Source organism: Strix uralensis, chromosome 2, assembly GCF_047716275.1.
Source record: "Strix uralensis isolate ZFMK-TIS-50842 chromosome 2, bStrUra1, whole genome shotgun sequence".
NCBI classification, from domain to species: Eukaryota; Metazoa; Chordata; class Aves; order Strigiformes; family Strigidae; genus Strix; species Strix uralensis.
This window is the reverse complement of record NC_133973.1, coordinates 89,922,605-89,945,603: the sequence shown is the minus strand read 5'-3', so window position 1 is coordinate 89,945,603 and position 22,999 is coordinate 89,922,605.

The window sequence follows — 22,999 nt, the reverse complement described above, 5'->3', positions numbered from 1 at the left end:
TCCTAGGCTTTCTCCTCAATACATAATAGATCTAAGTGTCACTTTGAGCCCCCCAGATCCTGCAGAGCTTTCATTTTCAGTTTACGGTCTGATGATTTTTCTCGCTGAGGAAAGTTCCCTCTGACTTTCAAGTTTTTAACTCTTCTTTTTGCATGTATATTCACACTTACTGAATTCTCTGAGTGCCTAATTTATAGATTTGTCCTTCTTGTTTAAGGCTCACCCCTTTCTAAGTCTCTCTTTCTTGACCATTTGAAGAGTCTGTTATTTTAGTTCATTTTCCTTTGTTTCGTTTCAAGAAATTTTGCTTCATTAAAGGAGAAGGTTGGATTTTTCAAAAGCACCAGCATGGACCTTAATTACCATTCGTCTTTCAAATAAAGTATTAGATCAAAGATTGAAGTTCATCTTGTCTATCTTGTCTGTCCCCACGTTACTCGTGAAGGTCTATACTAATTGGACACATTCCTTTTATAGTCAGTGAAGAAAGATATGAACTTCTAGACAATCTAAAGATAGGCAGAATGAATCATAAAACATTAAATGCTATCTATCTTAAACACCTATTTTAGGCTGAAAAGACTAAGTCGCTCTCCATTGGTTATAGGGGAAGCTTAGACACCCAGCTAGGATAACATAAATAGGTTTTAAATGGCTAAAGTTAGATGAGAAGATGAATCATGCAAGATATTTATGATCTGTTTGGAAATGTACTAAGAAAAAAAAAACAACAAACAGCAAAAAATTTTCCTCAGTAACTTTGTTTTCATTCATTTCTCTTTATATTCTAGCTCTGTAAATTGCAGGAGTCTTTAGACTTACTCTGTTACATTAAGATGGTATGCAGATCAACTCTTCTCAGACACATTTGCTGAACAAAAGGATGCCTCTGAAACTTTCTGGAGGACAATTATGCACATTTTAAAATTATTGTTTAGAAACTAGACATCTGAAGAAATAAAGAAGACAAGCAATGTTCCAAATGGTACAAAAATGGCTGTGTGCAATATTGTACTTGAGTTTAGAGGATAGAATTCTAAATTATGACTTGAAGATAAAGAGATTTGGTTATTTTTCTTTATGAAAGACAGTATCTGAGTACCTAGAAATTGGTAGGCTTTAGATCACATGAGTTCCTAGGAGTTCTCTGTGAATTCCTTATTAAATGTGAATTTTAATGCCTATCCTGAAACACACAGATTTAAAATGTTGCATTTAAGTTTCAGAGTTCTTCAGTTCAATGGAGCAAACCAGAATGATGCATGGGGGGGGACCAATAAGAACTTCAACTACAAGCTGTGAGTTCACCACATGTGAGAGACTGAGAATAAAGATCCATGCGCACTGCTGACTTATCACTCAATGTCTGTGAGTCACCAGCTGGCTGTAGCTGGGGCAAAGCCAAGCAAGTATGCGGTGGAGATATTCCCCACAGGGAAAAAGAACTAATGGGGCGTCTGTACAAGGTACTCGTGAGACCAATGAAATATTAAATGCAATTCTAGTTCCACCAGTTTTAAGAAAGAAGAACCCAACCAGATACAGGTGCAGAGAAGTCTGTTAGTGTAATCAGGGGAATAAAGAAAGGAAATATGAGCAACGGCTAGGAAGGTGAAAGGGGAAAGTATTGTTTTCAGTACATAAAGAGGGCTGGTATGTTGGGTAAGGGAGACCTGTTCGATCCAAGGATGTGTTTACTAAAGAACATGTGCATTTAGAGTTGCTGAGACTGAACGTCAATTGAAAATCAGAATAAAGTTCACACATTAAAACAGGACACTGGCACAGCTTTTCAGCACAAATACTGGTGGGAAAAGCCTCTTTAGTTTTAAAACAGCAATCTGATCCATTTATCAAAAGGCTGGTATCACACAAGTATCTATGCTGACCCAGGAGGTCTCTTCCTGTCCTACCTATTTCCTATATCCCTCTCAGTTGAGCTTACATGTGTGTCAGCTGTTTACCCTCCTGGCATTTTATAGTTGGTTTCCATGCTTTTCCTCTCTGCTATTTCTTTTTCTTTTAGTCTAACCTTTTATTTTTGGAATACTCATCCTGTCCCATTTGGGACATATAGGTGTATTTGAATTATAGAAGCATTTTTGTAGCGTTCTTAGTTTTATTAATATTCCTTGTAATTTCCTTGCCTTGTAATTAGAGCAGTATTTTAATTAAAAAGAGCTGTAACAGTTTTAAACACAAGTCTTAAAAATGCCAGGAAACACTCTCCATCCCAGAGAAAAGGCTAAACTGCAGCTTATGAAAAAGTCTGAATGGTGGGGTGAAGACAGAAACCTACGGAAACTATCTCAGCTAGGAACTGTTAAAAATCTTTATCAGATGCGAGTATCCTTGTAGATGGAAATTGCGAAGTCCTGTCCTAACAGAAAATACATTATTTTTCCAGAATTCACACAAGGTATCAAATAACATGTGTTACATGACTGCCACCTCTAATTTGAATTAGTATAATTTTAGTGGTAATTAAACTGTGATAAATTAATGTAACTCGAAGAACTGAATTAGCTCTCTAGAAAATAGCTAATTTGTCTGTATTGAAAGATTGTCATTGCATTTGCAATAATGGCTAACCCTCAAGGGGTGCCAAAGCTCTAGGGATAAACACTAGTTTTAGATCAGCGTATGTTTCTCAGCAAAGCCTTTTCTCTCACCAAGACAAAAAAGGCTGTATTGCTGCGTGTCTATCTCTCTCTCACATCATTTTTTAAAGAATGTGAATAATATCAAGTGAACGTATTAAATACTTTTTGGCAGACTAACAGCAGGCTGCTTGTTGACCTTTCACCTTGTATTGATTTATCCTTCAGTCATTTTTCTTGGAGATTTCTACTTTTCCTTCATGCCTTTTAGTTAGGAATAGGGAAACTGTCATTCCTGCTGAAAAGCACACTATTTGTACTCAACAGTAGAGAATATATCGTGTGAGAGATTTAATTCCCTTTCAGGACTTTATTGGTTCAGGGTTCTCCCATGGAATAGAAACTTTTGTCTGCTCCCCACAGACACATATACTCCTTAGTTCCTCCTTCTTCTGATAGATAAGTTCCTAGGAGGATAACTTCAACCTAAAGAAACACAAAAATATGCTCCCAAGATGTTAAACATGCCAGAAAGCTTCTTGACTAGATAGTAAGGATTTCCCTGACTAATCAGCTGGAAGGGCTCAGCATAAAAAGAAGCATGTTGCCGTATTATCTAAATATCTTAATAAGATCTGCACTTAAATGGATCTCTGGAGAGGACAGGTTCCCCACGGGTGAGAACGATGCCGATGAGAGTGCCCTACCTCCAGCGCTCACGGGCATCCTCCAGGAGAGGTGATGTGTCCAACCTGCCCCAGGGTGATGGAGGTCGTCCTGTTGCCATCACGGTGCTGCAGTGTCTATCTGTCATGGACTGGGCCTGGGGGATGTGACCCTATTCCTTGCCTGTTCACAACCCCAGACATTTTGGGGGAAAGAACACAAAGTCATGTCTTTACTGTTTAAGAGTCTCTCTGTTTTCCTTCTTGCAGTAGTAAACTTTATTAAACAGGTAAAAATAACAGTCATAATGATAAAAAATCCCCCACAATCAGTCTACAACAGCCCTTCTAAAAAGTACCTTAGTTGTCTGGCTTGCTGCTGTGATCCCAACTTTGCCTTTTAACTGCAGTATATGTAAAGTACATACCTACGAAAGGGGATTTGTCCTTTAATCATCATTGCTAGCTCCAATGTCCTAGTGGCATTCCACTTTGGACAATCATGTTCTGACTGGATCAAACCAATCTCTGGTTTAACAGCACAGGAAAATCTTCACTCCCTAACATGTCCAGTTATGTTCCTTGCTGCTATCCCCTGCAAAAACAATTGTCTGTCTAGAATGAGTGGCCTGTTTACATGGTCAGTAGTTGGCAGAAAGGGTTTTGATGTACCTCTGAAGAAAGCATTATATATTGTCCAACATGGACAAAAATAAAATTAGAAGAAGAGCGGTGTTAAACTTTAAATATGATTTTATGGGAATATCGCAAATCTGAGGTATATAAAGAACTCAAAATTGCAGTCCACTTTTATTTGAAATGTAGCTATTCAAGCCTGAGGTCATTTAATTTTTTTAAGCTGTCATAGTTGGGTTTTGTTTGACAAACCCAAACTGATTAGGGTTTATAAAATTGAAGAAATTTGGACAAATACATTTCTGAAGGCCCTCGTTTATTAGAAAGGAGGAATGCTGGAAACCCCACAGAGTAAATTACTCCACCTTGCTGGCCATGCTTTCTTTTCACATTGCTAAAGGTCTAAAAGCCTGTATCATTTTACAAAATTGTGCCAAACAGACTGATTTAATAACAGTGTACTAGCACTTAGCAAATGCCCATCTGAGAGAGTGATTCCAGGTGGCTATTCCTAGATTCATACTAGTATAATCAGAGTGCAGCAGAATCTATGAACAAGCCTTAGGGGGTTTGTTGAGCTGGTGCTACAGCTGATATCTTGGGCCATTTTTTAATTAAGCCTGCTAATTATGCAGAGTAATGATCTCTCCTTCCCATGCTTTTTTTCATAATGCAAACTACACGAGGCCAGTCTGAGACCACTATCTCATGACCTATCATAGATTGTGTCTCAGAGCCTGCTAATGTGTATAGAAATCATTACTTTCAAATTAGCGTTATAGTAATTACATTCTTATTTTTTTAAAAAACAAAACAAAAACAAGAGAAAGAAAAATTATAAAGCAAGCAAAGGATGGTACGTTGTGAAGATAATTACTCAACTCAGCTATGTCAAGTTGTGCAGGGCACATTAGTTATTTTATTTTGCTTGCCAACTGATTTGCATCTAATTCATCAAAATATGGAAATATTGTTTTTGTTTAAGTGTTCTGTGATGCTGGACGGAGCCCTGTCCTACTGCCCTTCTCTGCTGAAAGAGAAAAACCTCTGATTAAGAATGACAGACACTTTCAGTGAAGCACTTTTTCAAATAGCTCTCTTTCCTCAGTCAGAGCTGGTATAATTTCAGGGTATTTTGTTTCTCCATTCATGGAGTCAGTAAGAACAGGAAGAAATATCAAGTTACGCAGCAGCCAAAGGGACAGATCTGTTTACTTGACAAAGCTAATTGATTATGCTGAGTTCACTCCAATACAGGGTCATTGAATAGTTCTCTTATTGATGAAATGATGCTGTCTACTGAGGATATTAACCTTTTTAGCTTTCTGCATTAGTGTTGCTGTAAGGTCTTGCTTCAACGTAATATAAATTCCTTGTGCAACAAAAAAAAATTAATTATCATATATATACCTAGACCTTCATACATGAGTATTGATGTACATGTATACATATATACATATCTATATCCAGAAAATTCTATTGAACACTGGGAGCTGAGTTGCTTGGACTGAAAGACTTAATGTAGATAATGTTTTAGTTGTCTTAAATTTTCCACATTTTCCATATTTTTGCCAATGTTTTGGGATTTTTTTTTCTTTTCCTTAAACTGGTCTTTAAATATTACAATTAGATGAGCATATACTATACCTTCACTGTAAAAGTACTAATTAACCTCAGCACTACTTAAACTTATCCACCATCTAATTTTCAAAATCCCATATAAAGAACTCTTTACTTTTATGGTACCAGTTTTACACATTACCAAGTTTCTGCCTCATAAATGTCCAATATATTCTATAGTTTATAAAGCCAGTCTAAACATGCAGTGTAAGCAAATGATTTAGGTATTTACATTTGTTGCTACTTAATGTTAGATATAAGCAAGAGCAGGCCATTAATTCTGCAGGAAATTGCTCTGTTTAAAAGTACTGAAATTCAGTTAGAAAGTTATACTTTATTTCAGTATCATGTGTCCTGTAAAAATTTAAAAATAATAAAAAACAGTAAAGTTGTCAAAAGGAACTACAAAATGGTTTTTAATGCCAGTGTTATCTTAATTATTGAGAAGCTCATATGAAGGTTGAAGTTAGTCTTCTTCAAAACAGTTTAACTGCCTCTAATTTTACAATTGGAAAGAAATTCTCTTTCAAATAAAAATACATGAGATAAATTCGAAGGTGGAATAAGAACAAAATGGTCCACCTCTGTTGAAATAAAGCATTTCCATTCATAAACATTGAATCTCTAGGGTGAGATGTTCTCATCTCACTTCAGCTTTTAACAATTCCAGTTTCTGTTTGTCACTGAATCTCCTTCTGTAGGGGACAGAGAAACGTGGGCAGCTCCAAAGGCAATTCAAAATAATATGTGGGATGACTTGCCCTCTGACACATGCAGAAGGAAATTAATTTCTGCTACTACCTCAGGTGGGATAAATCTCCCTCAGAAGATGTTGGTATCTCCATTTTCTAAAGAAGGATTGCAGATTATTTAGCACTAGCACCCATGAGGTGGATATATTCACAATAAAAGGTTTGTGTGGTATACTTTGAATTCACACCCTCCTGTATTGAGCTTTTTTCCCATGCTGAGATGCTTTGGGCCTGACACACAGCAATGAACAGATACTCAGACAGTGGGAATTGTGTGGTTCATTGGGAATACAGAGTTGGGCTGTTTGGTGTGGTAAGGAAAGCCAGAACAGCGTACGAATGAGGAAAAACCATCTTGTATTATGTTTCTGATGTGTGCTCCTTGTTCCAATTTTAAAATATTGAAGATCTATAGTCATTATGTCCTAAAACTGCCCCAGAAAATTCCTATGACTTGTGGGATCCCTTCCAAACTCCTTCAAAATGTATCCAGGGCATTGGGTTTGCTTTTCTTTTTCAGCTGTCTTTAACTGGAGAATTACATAATTCTATTTCAGTAATTATAAATTTAAATTATATAATTTTATTTTTATGTATTTATTCGTACATATTTTTTCCTGATTTTGCTTTTGGGTCTTCTTCCTTGTCCCATCTATATTGAAGTTGTAATACAAAGAAAGTTAGAGAGAGATGTTTCTTAACCCCATGATATGGGCGTTACTTGACTGCATGCATTCCCAACCAGACTTTCTGGCTGATATTCTCAGTGATCTAGTTTTGCTGTCAGAACCAGGAAAAGAAGAGACAAAAAGAGAAAAAGTGAATGTAAAGATAATGTCTGGCATGCATGGGCTTTGACTTCCTATTATGTGGTCCATTTGAAACCCAGGACCATTGTCATGCCACAGGAGTTAGTAAATCAATATTACATTTTTATCAACACTGCTGCATGTCACACACATATTGCATTGTGTTGTGATTATTCTCCTCTCCTTGCAGACAGAGCTACTCGCTGCTGCATGTTTACCCTTTGTCATTATGCCGGGTTGTGCATATTTAATTGGGCATACTTCCATCCTTCATGGGTGCAAGCCATGTCTTTGACAAAGCCCATTTCTCGTTATCTGCATTGGAAATTACATCAGATTTGGGGCCAAATTCCCTGGGGATACTGAAAATAAGCAGCCCTGTATGCTTCCCCAGAGACTCTAGTCGTGTGACAAGAAGAGCTCTGAGATGTGAGTATGAAGAGCTGATTTCAGTTGCTTAATCTACTCAGCCCCAGGCAGGTTTCTCATTGAGAATATACCTTGGAGTTACTTTTGGCTAGTCTGTAAGCAGCTGCTTATATGTGAACAAGGACTTTCTTCTTGTCCCGATGGGGGACCATACTAGAACAGTTGTTGGTGGTGTAAGTTGCACAAGAGCCAGACAAGGAGGCTGAAGGTCTGAAGAGAAACAATGTCTGTTGTCTCTGTACAGATTTTCTGTCCCCTTTTTCTCATCCTGCAACTTTGACTGCAAGGATTTTCTCTTTGCCCAGTGTCATGGATGATAAAGGCCAGACGCCAGATTCCTGAGTCTGAGGCAGAAGACGGTGGTTGCTGAAATTGTCTGCAAGAAAATCCACCTATAACTGGTAGAGGTCAGTGCTATTAATGCATTTTAAACTTTTATTCCGTTTGCAAATTAATGACCGAGCAGAACTAAATTGAACCGCTATCTTAAGTTCAGAATTATCAGGAATATCTTGCAGCAAAAGCAGCCCCTACAAAGCTCTTGCTAGCTGAGCTTGTCCTAGAGAGATACTAATAGTAAATGTTTCCACATACTATATATGTCAGAGCAGTCAAGTCCTGGGATTTTTCTATACATGACAGATTAGTTCTGTCTAGCACCGTGTTGTTCAAACATAAAATTCAGTAACCCCTAGTCTTCTGATTGTGTAGGGTAGATGCAGCTGCTTGAAATGGGCTGGTGAGGGCAAAACTCTAATGAGATTCAATAGTTGTGTGCATAGCAAAATCAATGTACTGCACTTCAATAGGGTGCTGTGCTCATTTAAATCTAACCAGAAGTACTCACTGGATGGCTGTCATTTTCCTGTCTTCTGAAACACAGCATTAGTGAAATGTCACTTTGTGTTAAGATCATTGGTGGCCTTTGCTATGTACATTCTTCCATGTTTCTGCACAAAGATAGTGAAGCATACCGGAGTCTTAGCTCTAGAGATCGATTTCTCTTCATGTCTGATATTAACTTACATCACTAGGGCCAGGGTGGGTGTGAAAGAGGTGGGCAGAAATGGTGTTTATTCACTGAACCTTGAGGTAGAACTTTAGCAAATGGCTGAGCTGCTTTGAGTTGCTGAAATGACTGCAGTTTTGGTACCTTTTTAGGGTTTGCAATGATAAGAGCAGATCTCTAAGGAGTTGAATGTCTGAGTGATCTAAAACCAGGGCAGTCAAGCTGAAGAGGATGTGTGCACTAACCTGTTTGCACTGAATAGTCTCCATAAATAATTTACAACTATGACTGCTAGCTATTATTACAAAAATACCGGATTGCATTTTGACACATGCAGCCAGCTTGTAAGTCAATAGATACATTTCACCTAGTGTATGCAGACCACAGTTTCAGCCATCCATCCATGTGTGTTTTACAACAATGCAATCTACCATTCCAAAACAAGACTGAGAAGACCTTTAGAAATACATTTAAAAACTCAGAACAGTGATCAGACTGTTTGATCTTTTATTGTATTGGTCCTTAATAGGGTTCTGTCCCCTCCCTGCACACAGCTTTCAGTTTTAAACACTTGTGATGTTTTATTTAAGGGTTCTACTCTGTGGGCAGTGCTGTGGAGTTACTCTACTGCAAGATTTCAGGAAAGAAAAAATTAAAGGATGCATGCCTGACATTTCCTTTACTGTGTTTTCCTTTGAGACTTGTTTGAGTCACCAAGAAAGTATTTCATTATAGCTTGATTTAACCAGAAAGAGTGTCAGTGGGTTTTACCTCAGTCTTAGAGATTAGCAGGGCAGGGGAAATAGCAGAAAAGTACAGTTCCCTATAACAATCAAGTGAAAAGATGCAGTGGGAACCAGGAAAGTCTTTTTTTTGTAGTGTAATAAAAATCTCCAATGCCTTAAGTGTTAGCCTACTTTACATGTATTTGGGTTTGTAAAGAAAATTATCTTCCTTAGACCTTATTTTTTAAGAAAGGAAATAAAGCCATTTATTTTCTTTATTACTTAAGAATAACAAAATTTTGTGTGTGTTTTCAAAATGTACTTTTATACGAAATCAAGGATCATGTGTACATATATTTGAAAAGTATTTTCATTATGGAAACTTAGGATAGAAGTAAGAAAATGTGAAACAACAACTAGTATACTAATATTGGCTGTAGCAATATTGCAATAGAAAATATATTTTTCTCCAAAAAGGCTAGACAAGAAATGAGGGGTGGGCTTTCTGAGACAGCTGAAATCATGTATTGATTAGACCCTGAGTGAGAATAGTGATTATCCAAAGATATAATCTGATTATCTGGCTACTCATTTTTGATACCATAGTCATGAATTCAGATCCCAGTTCTCACCACATATTTTCTATTAATGAAAGCCTTTATCTTTCTTCCTTATTACCTCTCTACACCTATTTTATCATGTAGTTATACAGAAAAACATAGCAGGGGGAGCCTGGGAGGGTGGGATGGAAGAGAAGATAGAGGTGGGGAGAGAAAGCTAGAAGACAAGATGTCCCCAATTTATTGTGTTTCCACATAGAACACATCCAGTCTGCATATGGCATGAAGCAGGAATTGCTCACAGCAGAAGCTGTCACAGCAAACTAGATGGGCTGTTAACTGAACATCAGTCTCAACAGGTAGATTTTAAGCAGCAGATCACAGTTTCAATAATTCAAAGATCTTCATGATCCCTCTCTTATTTCAAACATTTAATACATCCAGTGTGGGTTAACTCTGCCGTTTTGGTAGACAGTCTTTGCTTCATTGCTGATCACTTCATTTGCTTCTGTTTAAAGAGTTAGGAAACAGAGGTACTTGAGGGACAGGATCCAGCTCATAGATTAAGACACCTAAACTAGGGTTTATAATGTAGATGTCTGTGTGTCTGTCTGTCTAGGTGTCTAAGTTCCCACTGTACTCAACGGCAATTTAGTCAGTACAGTCAACGGAGTTAAAGAAGCTCTTTGGCTCACCCAAAGTAAACCTATGAAAAATCAGTTGAACAGCTCAATAAGGCTATTAAACTGCCAAAATATAGGGGTCTACTGCCTTTACAGATGCTCTAGTATGTCTCTCTTGGCCTCCAGATAACTTTCCAGACTATATGTTTCTCATGTATGTGCTATTCAATATCTGCCAACTCCAAGTAGTTGCTTCAGATACTCAGGTGCATGTAAAATAGTAATGTTGTGTCTGTGTTTTGGCAGCTGAATTGAAATCTCTGTTCGCATGCACACCTAGATGTAAACATTTATATTTTCATTCTCATTTTGTAAGGTACATTCAACCCTGAGTATCCTTTTTCCAAAATTCACTTCACTTCATTCTGGAAATTAGCTCTTTCAGTTTTTCACAGCCTGCAAACAGCTACAAGGTATCTAATATTAATCTGGGAAAAAGTTATTCCCGTTGACTGAAGTCCACCTTCCTGAAGTCTTAAGAAATGTGAGAAACTAGTGGAGTTTATTGACCTGCATCTTAACAGTGTGCTCCTGTGTGACAGCCCTTTGTTTTGGGCTGTCTCCCCTCTACTCAGCTGCCCAAACATAGAAATTTGAGTCCTCTATACTGCTTCCAAAGTGATTAAAAATTTGTGCAAAGTTATCAAAGCCAGAGATAGGACAGATGCAAGCACACAGTACATGCACATGAGTTTTGTTGCTTAGGAAACCCACAGGTTTCTTGCTAGTTTAGTTCAAAAGGAAAAATTCCTCCCTAATTCATAATGGAATGTCAGTCAGATCCATGGTATCATGAAAGATACTGCTCACTGGAATAACTAGTTGGGGGCAAGAGGTTTCTGAAAACGCTGTTCAGGACATCCCAACATTCATGCTGGCTGAAAACTAAGAAATCATTTCCTCTGACATATATATTCCACTGCTTTCTCCAGACTTTTGGTACTACCTCGATTTTTTTTATCTATCATTTTCAGCATAGGTATCTAGACCCCACTTCACTTGAAGTCCCAAACCAGGCACTTAGCAATTTGGTGCCTGTTTTTCACTTCTGCCTAGGTCCCTTTGCACAGTTAAGGTGATGTAAATGACAACCAGATCTATAGTAAGAAATAGTGTCAAGTTATTGGAAGTAAGTCAACAAATCAGCTCTGGGGGTCCCAACATAAGAAACACATGGAATTGTTGGAGTGAGTCCAGAGGAGGGCCATGAAGATGATCAGGAAGATGGAAGCACCTCCCTTATGAGGACAAGCTCACAACTGGGGTTTTTCAGCCTGCAGAAGAGAAGGCTCTGAGGACACCTTATAATGTACTTCCAGTACTTAAAGGGGGTCTACAGGAAAGATGGGGAGGGATTCTTTATCAGGGAGTGTAGTGATAGGATGAGGGGTAGCAGTTTTAAACTGAAAGAGGAAGAAATTTTTTAATGTGAGAGTGGTGAGACAGTGGAACAAGTTGCTCAGAGAAGTTGTGGATGCCCCCTCCCTGGAAGTGTTCAAGGCCAGGTTGGATGGGGCTTTGAGCAACCTGATCTAGTGGAAGGTGTCCCTGCCCATGGCAGGGGGTTGGAACTAGATGATCTTTAAGGTCCCTTCCAACCCAAACCATTCTATGATTCTATGATGATTTCATGAAATCTAATCATGCTTTTATGCCTAAGTGACCATAGGACCCATATGAAAAAAAATCTGTGTGAACTCCTATAGTTCTCGGCTGCTCAGGATAGAGAAGTATAACAAGAACAGCATCTGCCACAGGAGATTAAAATGTAAAGGTGGAATTTGCTCTATCCCTTTGGCCATACTGAAACTTCCTTCCTACACTTTGGCATGCAAATAAACTGCAGCAGCATTTTCTTATTCTGACAAGTAAATGTATCCAAAGTTTTCTAAAGAGTGTACAGTGCTGTAAGGAAGAGTAATCTAAACTAGTTAGTACATGCTACTTCTAAATTTGGGTCACAAAATTTTCTTTGTTTTTTCTTGGCATGAACAACTATATTTGACATATTTGATAAATGATTGCAAACAACAATGCATAAGGAACAGTAAACTGAGACAACCAAGGAAAAAAATATTTCTGTGTCTTAAAACTGTACTATTACCACACACAACCTGTCCAGAGACTTATGAGTATTTGAAATTTGAGTTGCATGCATCGTAAGAGTATTGATTTGTAGGGTTGAGGAGAGGATTTTATAGAAGAAAAGATTCAGGAAAACACACTTTTTTACAGTATCACTATTTACTTCTCTAAAGTTGGTTTCTTGAAGCAGCTCTGCAGCGTCTCAGTTCCCAAACAAAACAACATTGCTTGGCTCTAAGCAAAATTGCACAGTACTATGAAGAACAGATCCTACAGCATCTCATTTGCTTTTGGTTTCTGAGCTGTCTTTTTCAAGTCCAGCCTTCAGCACGAGTAAGCTGGAAAGGGTTCAATAAACTACAATAATCAGAAAATCATTCAGGTTCCTTGATTCTCTCTGAGTGGCATAACAAGACTCTGTAGCTGACAGAGATCCAAACTTAATTGGTATAAGAACAGATCACAGACAAGGCTGTGGTCATCCATAAGCATACATGATGGACAACTACCAGTCCAACATTTTCAGTCACCAATTTTTAGAGGAAAAAAGACTGTGACAGCTGGATAAAACATGTCTTGCATCAGCAAAAATGACCACATGGTAAGGATGGAGAAAATGATTCAGTCTGTAACCTGAGAGCTTTTTTCTGATTTCTGATTAACTTTACCTTAGTTTTAATCTCAGTCCAGTACATGAATAATAAAATGAATAAAACTGTAAAGAATGCTTTTATTGAGATACTATGCAAAGGGAAAAAACCCCACCGTATTTATTATAACTGATACATGACAGGGAGAACTTAATGATAAACTTTTATTATATTTCAGAGAGTATATCCCAAATATTATTATCCTTCTTAATAAAATACTTTCTCTCACAAAAGTTCTTTTATTTGTGATTGTTTTTACCTACAGTCCTCGTTATTACTTTAGTGTGTGTGACCACTTAGACTGAAACACAAATGGGATCTTTTTCTTTAAAGAGAGTTCTCTGACCCCTCCATTTCCATCCATCAAAACATACCACATGACTGACACATGTTCTGTGGTTGACTTCAGAGACACAAAGTAGGCACTTCAAATTCCAGTGCTTTGTCAGTGAGGAGAGACTGCTGAAAGTTATAAAGAACAAGCCCATATTTTAAAATAGATGTATTCGAATATGCTATTTTGGTTGCTCTCACACAACCAAAATTTACATTAAATTCTCTTTTGGATACAAAAGAAATGCAAGAATAGAACCTTTGCTGCTTTAGGACAGCCATTCAGCTAACTTTCACTCCTACCAGGACACAAACATATACATACAGTGGTGACCTAAATGGTTTTCCTTTATTATATCATCATGACTACTATTATTCTTCAGTGAACTGACAACATCTCTTGGGAGATGTTCTAGTATGCTTGTCTAGAAGTGGCAAGAGTTCAAGATAATTTTCAGGTTATTACTGTCATGAGATGGCAAAACTGAGAAAGACACATAATAGAAAGGTCAGCTAGAGAAGCTTTTTGTCCAAGTTAGAGTCAGAGTCACTTTTACTCTACTACTATTAAAGTTTTGGGGTATGGAACAGTAAAATCTTAAATCAGTGTAATTGCATTTTTGACATTGTAGACTTTCTAAACCAGGTGTACATAACTCCTTCATCAAGTATAGTTGGTTTTTTTTTAATTATACATACAGGGTCCTGACTCTGCACTACTTCTAATAGCAGGACTCCCATTCAAATAAACGGTGTCAACTCTAAAGACTGTATGTGGAGCAGACATGATTTTATAGAAGAAAATACTTCCAGAGCTGAAAAGTATAGTGTGCAACAGCTGACCTGATCATTATTTGTGCAGTGGCGTCCATTAACAACTAAAATACATGACCACATGACATCATGCTGTAACATGAACGCATTCATGATGTCACATGACTGTGAGCATACTCCCAAATCCCTGTCACTCTGTGATTATGTTCCATATGAGAGAACTTCTGAGAACCTTCAGAGCATGCTGTTCAGCTCAGATCTGATGTCCAGTTAGAGTAGGGTTTGACCTGATAGTTGAACTAATTAAATGATTTGCTGCTAAGAAAGGAAAGCCTGTTTTGTCCCGTCCTCCACCATCAGTCATAGGTTCTTCTCCTCTCTCTTTAGTATCGGGTCTAGCGATCGTGTGGGTGCAGTGTGAGTCAATTCAGGAGGCTGGCCCACTGTGCTGATCTTTAGGTGAGGCTGCTTAACATCTTCAGCATAAACTCATCTCTCCAGAAATGCTTCCCTACAGTTTGTCCATAAAAGGAATATAGGGTAAGGAGATGATGAACTCAGGTATAATGTCTGCATTATATGTCCAATGATTTGAATTTCACCCTTTTATGACCAGCTGGAGAATTATTGCAAATTATCTTGATTACGTACCTTTCTCAGTGAATTCTTCCTCTTCTTTACTGTAGTGAGTATGGCTTAGTAAGTCAAAGAGAATACTGATGCTATGTCCTGGTAAACTGGGAATTGCTAATATTGCCGACAGTGATGGAGGAGGTTTTGAAACTAAACAAAATTTTCTTGCCAATCCTAAATTAAACTTCCGGTAAGACATTCAAAAGGAGAGGAAAGGTCTGTTGCAGGTAGATGTGGCCTGTTAAATACAAGATCTAATAGTGAAAAAGAGATGGGGACCTAAGAATGGCATCTGAGATAGTTACAGGAAATGGGAATGAGAAATCTGATCAAGAGGGAGAGAACTAGGAAGAATAAAGCCCAAGGAAGGACAAAATTTCTTAGTGCTTATCATGTTCTTGGTGCTACTTCTCTTTGAGAGGAATCAGATGGAGGAAAATGGAAGAGCAATGCAGGAACTTGCAGTAGGAACTTGTACATTGGGCATTGTATGACTGTAAACAAACAAGAATGGAAAGTGTGGTAGCTGGAAAGAGATAACAGAATACAAGAATGGTTTTCAGCCTAATTTCTCAAGGACAGTAGATAACCATGCTGTGTGTATCTCTGCCTTTCTGTGCTACCTAACAATTTTAGTGAATTTTAATCAAAGTTTAAATTGAAGACTGCTTTCTTGAATACCTGTCTCAAATTCAAGACTCAAATTCCTAAGAAACCTGTCTTCCTTCACTTTGGTTCTTACACAGCCTCTAGTTCTTAGATGTGAAGCTTAGGAGATACTTATGATAGAAAAAGATCCACTTAAAACAATTGGTAAAAAAGAGGATGAAAGTAGAGAAGATGAAGAGTAGCTTTAAGGACTATATAGAGGTTAAAAAAAGAAAGCAAGTAGGAAGAATTTGCCCTGTTGTTAAGAACAAGGAAAAAGCAGCAAAGTGAGAGGAGATTAGGAAGAGAGAAATTGTGACATAACATTGACGTTCTCTAAAAAGGTTAGTATTACCCATGCAGAAGTGATAGACAGTTTTGTAGAGATGACCTTTGGCAAACATATAGCACAATCCAAAGAGGATGGAGAAATAAATACAGCCTGCTTTAAAAGATGGTGAATCAGAAGGAGAAAAACCAAAAATGTAATGATAAAAGACTCTACATGGCAATGTCGTTTTTACCCACAGCCACTCAGCAGTGTGAGAGCAGGAGCACAGGAAGTGAATATTAGGCAAGATGTACATTATATGGAGTTTCCCTTATGAAAATGAAAACATTTCTATCACTCTCTTGAAACAGACTGTAGAATTTAATAGAAAACTATATTCCTGTTACAGCATTTTGCTGGGTGTTTCATATGAACTATAAAAAGCTTATTATTTGCTATTAGTGTTCTTTCTGTGTAAGAGTTTCTGTAGAATCTGTTTACTTTAATCCTAAATTCCAAAGGATTTTTCCATGAAAGATCACTAAAGCATGTTCAGGAAAGAGACACATGCAAACATTGCATTTACTGCTCTCCCGCCCTCAGCTGGGCTACTCTCTTAGGTCTGTTACATGAAATAATATTTTGTGTGTTGCTTATTTATATTGTTCACTGCATGATCTGTTACCTGCTTTCATGAAATGTAGCCTAGTTGCATGAACTTGCCACGTGCCAGCTGAAACTAAAATATATAGCATTGTTTACTCCATTCAGAAATGGATTTAAAACAGAGGAGTCAGGGGTATAATAAAATAAATGACAGAAAGAAATGTATCCTATTTAATGTGGAGATTGACAACAAACTACTTCTTCGGTATTTTTGTCAGAATAACAATTCTTTTTTCTCCTCTTCTCTAAATAGACCTAAGACAGTGTCCCTGATACATAATAAGATGTAAGTGGGGTTTATTCTATTGACTTTTTAAAACAATTCTTAATATTGCTTATAAAATTCTGCCAGAAAGTACTCATTTTAATCATCAGTCAGCATTTTTATTATATTATAATCCTTAATTGATTGACGTTTAATCACAGTCTTTGTATTTTACTATCCCTTGTCTCATAAGAGGCAATTTTCTCTTTACTGTAGTTTAACAGCTGATGAAAAAGATTTAAGGAAACCTATAAACTTAAGATTGGTTAATGGTCCCTTATAAAAGAATATTACACTTCTAGGATCCATTGCACAGATGTGATACTCAATTGTAGAAATGTGCATGGGGTTTATTAAATTACAGCACAAATCTTCAGTCTTCTGAATTATTGTTCATGTTGGTATTGTTAGGCAAATGGGGAGACACATTATTGCTTCCAGTTGTTCGCATTACTGTGGTGTAATACAGTCAGAGACAGCTGGCACATTGCTCTAGGCAAATGCAGAGCTAGAGCAGCTGCAGAGTTCTGGGCCCCAAGTGAAGGTCCAGCACCGCTGAGTCAGTACTGGGTGGCTCATCAAAAGATGTCCAGAAATTAAAAGAAAAAGTTGCTTTTTCTCAAAGCTAGTGTGCTGAATTTTGGGCAACTATCATGGCCTTTTTCTGTTTTATATGGAAACCAGTGATCAGTCAAGAGCAATAGCAAAACCATTTGTCCTAGTTGTATTGCAAAGAGTGAACTGCAGATATTGTTGGCTTTACTTATGAAGACACAGAAGATGAGATGTTCTCAGCTGTGGCATGAAGAGTTAATGTTTTCACAAGTTTTGATTTCTACTGAATGATTTTTAAAAATTAATACACAAGTGTAGGTTGCATCTGACCATGTGAGAATGTTGTGTTAAAATCAAATATTTTATGATTTGGGTCATAGATGTTAGATTGTTAGATGCTACATCTGTTCTTCATGGATTTAAAGATCACAAGAAATCATTCAAATAACTAAAATTATCTACTTTGAATTCCTGCATGGCCCAGCTTGCTTTTATTTCATCCAGCACATTCAAATTTCAGCTCAGAGACTTTGATTAAACATATCTTCCAGGAAGGCAATGAAGACTTCCATTGTTCCAAAATTTCACAAGTCCCTTAGTAATTTGTTCAAATAGTTACTGTTAAAAATATTAATCTTATTGTTCAAATAGTTACTGTTAAAAATATTAATCTTATTCCACTTTGAACTGCTGTCAACTCCAGCCTTTGTGTTTCATTGTGGAATGGCAAGAGCTATAGGGAACTCTGAGAGTTTTGTTCCTTTCTAGGCTACTAACAGGAGTGCATTTGCCTTCTGAGAGAGGAATCATCAACTTTAACTTTAAAGGTAACATTCTCTCCCTACTACAGACAAGGGGAAACCTGCCATCAGAGCCATTCAGGGTGCTGGACCAGAGGCAGCACCTTAAAGCCTTCCATTTCCAACCTAGAATTCCTTCTGCTGGACCACAAAGTTGGAAGATGCCTAAACTCTTACCTGCACTTCCTAAAACAGCAAGGACATGTTTTAATTAATGCAGTGTATGCTCTAATTTTAACCCAGATCTGTTCTCATAAAATGATTATTTCTAAAAGACCACATAAATGTTCATGTTCTTAATTTTAAACCGGTGCACATCTCATAATTTGGTTATTTTGCTATACTCCATAATTTCATTTAGAAACATATGATATTTGATTGCTTTTCTGCCTAACTTGGACCATGTGAGCAAACATCTAGAATGGTGGCTTGGAAAAAAAGGAGCTGCCAACAAAATCTTGCCAAATCAAATAAAATGCAGGTAATGATGGTGGACTTAAGAAGGAGCAAGGAACAATTAGAATCCTTATAAGAACTCAGTGTGCCCTTGCTTCCATTTAGGATCCAAATTTTAATGGGTGTTTGGATCCTCCACCAATTTTTGACCATCAGAGTATACAGCAAACTTGCCAATCCTTTTTGTCAGCTGCATCTAGCTAAGAGATTGAAAATTTTTCTTTTGACTGATACTCTTGAGATTATTATCTCTGCTTTGGATGCTCTGAGAGCCTTTTGTTGCTGTCTGGTTTAGACTGTGTTACAGTTTAAAGTCATGTGAAGACAAAAGTTAGGACGGCTTCAGAGACAAAATGTAGCAGTTAGTTTTCTGGGTAGGGTTTCTCACTAAAAAAACTATATTGGCACCATGGAGTTTCACAGATGTCCACTGATCTCTGTAGCTTAGTATGTTAAAAATTGTCACGCCTCTAGAACCTGAAAGTAGTTTGAATATGAATTACATGGTTTTTTTCTGTGTGTACTAGGGTTGTTATCTTTGGTCAGTGGTTGATGCCCAAGTTGAATTCTCCCATTTCACAATGGAGGGGTAATCAGGTTCTTTCTGGGGCTCCCTGAGACTCTAAAGCTTCAGCCCCTTTCTTGGCACAAAATAGTCTTATACAGTTATCTCCAAATGACACCTGTTTAATAGCATTCTTTAACAGGGCTGAAGGTATGTTTCCCACAACGATAAAAGGTTGGAAAGGAGTCTCTGTAGGATGCTGCTTGGCTGAGTTCCTGTTGGTATGATTATTTTAATTCTTCTGGGATTTTATTGTATTATTAATGATATGTGAGGGAGTTCAGAGCCTTAGACAGGCATCTTTTTAATTATTTTAATCTAAATGAATTAATTGTGGCTACCCTTAGAAAACCATGTCAGCTCACTACAAGCTTACATGTTGCAAAAGCCTTTATCTGGTTCTCATTCACATCATTTCCAAACTACATTTTCCCACGATGTCCACAAGAAATCCAGAATCATAAGAATAAAATACAATAGACTACGGTATCTGCAGGGCCTTCTTTTCTCTATATTTTAAACTGTAAAGTCAAGGCAGCAATTGTCTCTTCTGGTGTCTTTTAGGTCAATAGGTCAGATTATCACCACTTGGGATAGTAAGGTATTATCCTGTTGTTATAATATAAGTTTTATATACTCAGGTCACGCTCTCAGCGAATATCCATATCCATTTGCTGCAGAGCAAATGTGAGCAGTTCTGAAACACTGCTGAAGCAAATCTGCAGATTTCATTGGCGCAAATATTTGCAAATACCCCCTGCCCCTATGCTCTACTCTCTACCCTGCAACAAAACATTCAACTCTCTGTGAACAAAGACAAAGAGCCAGAGCCATTCAGTTGGTCTTTGGCATGTGTGCTATTCAGCAGGTGCGTGTTAAATTGCATTAGACTTAACACCAGGAATCAGATCACTAATTGGGCACCAATGTGAAGATTTTTTCTCATTTGGGACCCGAATTGCAACACTTAGATCCCTTTAGGCAAGACATCACAACCTTCCTATCCCAAAGCAACAGCGCTACCACTTGAGCTAAAGGAGAATCTCTATTAGCTAACAGTAGTAGCACTTACTGTACATCCTGTTTCTAGGCTGCAAGCCACAATAAGGGAAAATCATTATAATCCCTTAGTGATTTATAATCACTGTAATTTTAGGGCTCTGTTTTTTTCTAACTTTTCATTTATTTTTAATTCTGTGTGAGATCGTTTGGATGAAGTAAGCAAAGAGTGTACTGGTTCTCAAAATTCAGACAAAAGAAATTTTCACTTTTTAGGGAGGTTGAAGAAATTAATCATGTTTGATATTTTTCTCTCCCCTCATTTCTTTGCTCCCCTATTCCTACTATTTCAAAACTGTGAAATCTTTTCTCACTGTCCCTCTTTTACAAGCCCCAAAAGGTTGTAAAAAGAATCTGATGTTACAATTATAAAAACTGGAAAAATGAGTCTTTTTCCCTCATGAATAACAGTACCTGGGGTGGCAGTTCTTTCTCAAGCTTGTCCATGATGGGTCCTAGGTGTAGTACCTAGGTCCAAGTAGAAGTATTCAGGTCCTTATGAAATCAAACCACCTACTTCTCTATATCTGACAGACTTCCTGTCTTGAAGCACACACAGCTGAAGAATTTAATCTGTTTCACCTCAGCTGTGAGAAGTAGATGGTTATAGACTCCTGTCTGCTGAGAGCTAAATGTCCTGAGCCTCAAATCAGATGTGCTTCTCAAGTAGTTCATGGTCTGTGGACAACAGGAGTACATACATGCATATTATTAAAATCACCCATATTTCTATTCAATCACAGTGCTAGACATAACATCTTTTCACATAAACTGTTACCACTATTATGGGAAATTCCATATTGTGCTCAGATTTTAATTTCTGAAAGCAACTTGTCATGTGGGACTGTTTCCACATCCCTACACCTCTCTCTAAAATTGCTTCATTCCTTTCTTTAGATACTTCTACAATAGGAATTATATGATACTATGCTTATGTTAGCCAGAGCATAAGACAACACTTCAGATAGAAGGGACTTTATTTAGATAAGGAATTGTGCATATTCTTCATTTAAAATTCTCCAACAGGTTCCCAAGCATGAATACAAATGCTCTGTTGAAACAAGACCATAGAAAGCAGCAGAGATAGATCATTTTTTGATGATTGACTATTTCCTCATCAATTAATATTTGTATTCAAAATAAATTTTATCATTACTAGTTCTTTCCCTCACTAGAAATTCTTCTTGCCAATCTAATTCCTAAGAAGGAGTCCTGCCAGTCAGTAGTAATAATTGAAATTACAGAATTATCCTGTAAGGAATTATTATATTTCAGTTTCCTTCTCTTTCTAACTCAAATGGAAAGGTGGAATTTAAATAATTTCCTAGGAAATCAGGCACTCAGGAAAATATCTGAAGACATTTCATAGAATTTTCATAGAATCATTTAATAGAATCTGAAATTCTATGGAAATATGTAATTTGAAAGTCAAAATGATAGAGATAAAAATTAAGTGATTTTGCTCTGTTGAAGTGTAGGAGTCACCATTAGCCTGGGTCCTTATTTCTCCGTGCGGGAACAGAAACGACGCAACACCAATGTGATGATCAGGTCGTCCATCTTTTTATTATATATTATTGTTGTTCATTCCTTTTCTGGTTACATTTATACTCTACTAAGTTCTGTACACGCACTCATCTATCTTCTAATAGGCTACAGGTCATCTACACGCGCTGTTCACGCGCCTCTACAAGTATTTGCATTGGTTAATTGCAATTAGCACATAAAGCCCAAAACTTGCCAAAACTCCCTTATCTCATACCCCGTTTTGCTCAGACTTGTGTGCTTTTGCTGACCACAGGTGTTTCTCACTTATCTGCTATCTTGTGTGTTTTTGCCAGCCTTATTTTGCTGGCCTTGTCTTCGTCCTTGCATTCTTCTGTCTGCACTAACTTTCTCCCAGCGCGGCCCAGACTCCTACATTGAAGCAAGTGCTTTAATTAGACAACTTCCAGGAAGGATTTTGGGGAGGTGGGGGGGTAGCTGAGGTTTTTTTCTCAACCAACTAGTTCCTTAGGATAGAAAACTGTTCTATCAGGGACTTTTTTTTCATATTGGTAGTTCTAAATATATTGGCCAGAACAAGGGAAGAAATGAATGCACACAACCAGAGCATGAGTCTTTCAAAGCTAAACACATTTTCGCCTAGCCCAGAGACTACTCCCCTGCTGAACCATTTCTACAGTTCCAGAGAATTTTAGTAGGATTTACTTGTCACTTACTGACAGCCAGAAATTGACACCTGTTCCAGAGAAGAAAATTAGAAGAAATTCGGTTAAAAAAATGTGTAAGGTGGTATTATTTCCTCCTGTTGACCGCAAAGTCCTTCACAGAAACTTCTCTAGCTCTGAAAGCCCAGCCGTTTCTCCTTGCAGCACATTCATCATCAAACGGTGTTGCATAAACAGAACATAGAGTCATTCTCTGAATACATCATTTCTCCCACTCATTATTGATGAGTTAAAGGTTATCAATAACTCAAGGAAATACAATAAATCATCTGTCTTTTGTCAGACTATTATATATTCTTTGTATGTCCTGTAGTTAAAACTAATTTCTGAGGCTTGCTTGCTGTGATTTTAACTTCCGTTATAACACTGTTACATACAATGAATTGAAGAAAAAGACTACAAACAACCCAGCTTTGGTCTAGTCACTTCATTCTTCAGAAAAAATAGCTAAGCCCACAATGGCATTTGATTTAAAAAAAAGAAAATATATCTGAACTCCCATTTTTGCCAGACTAATAAA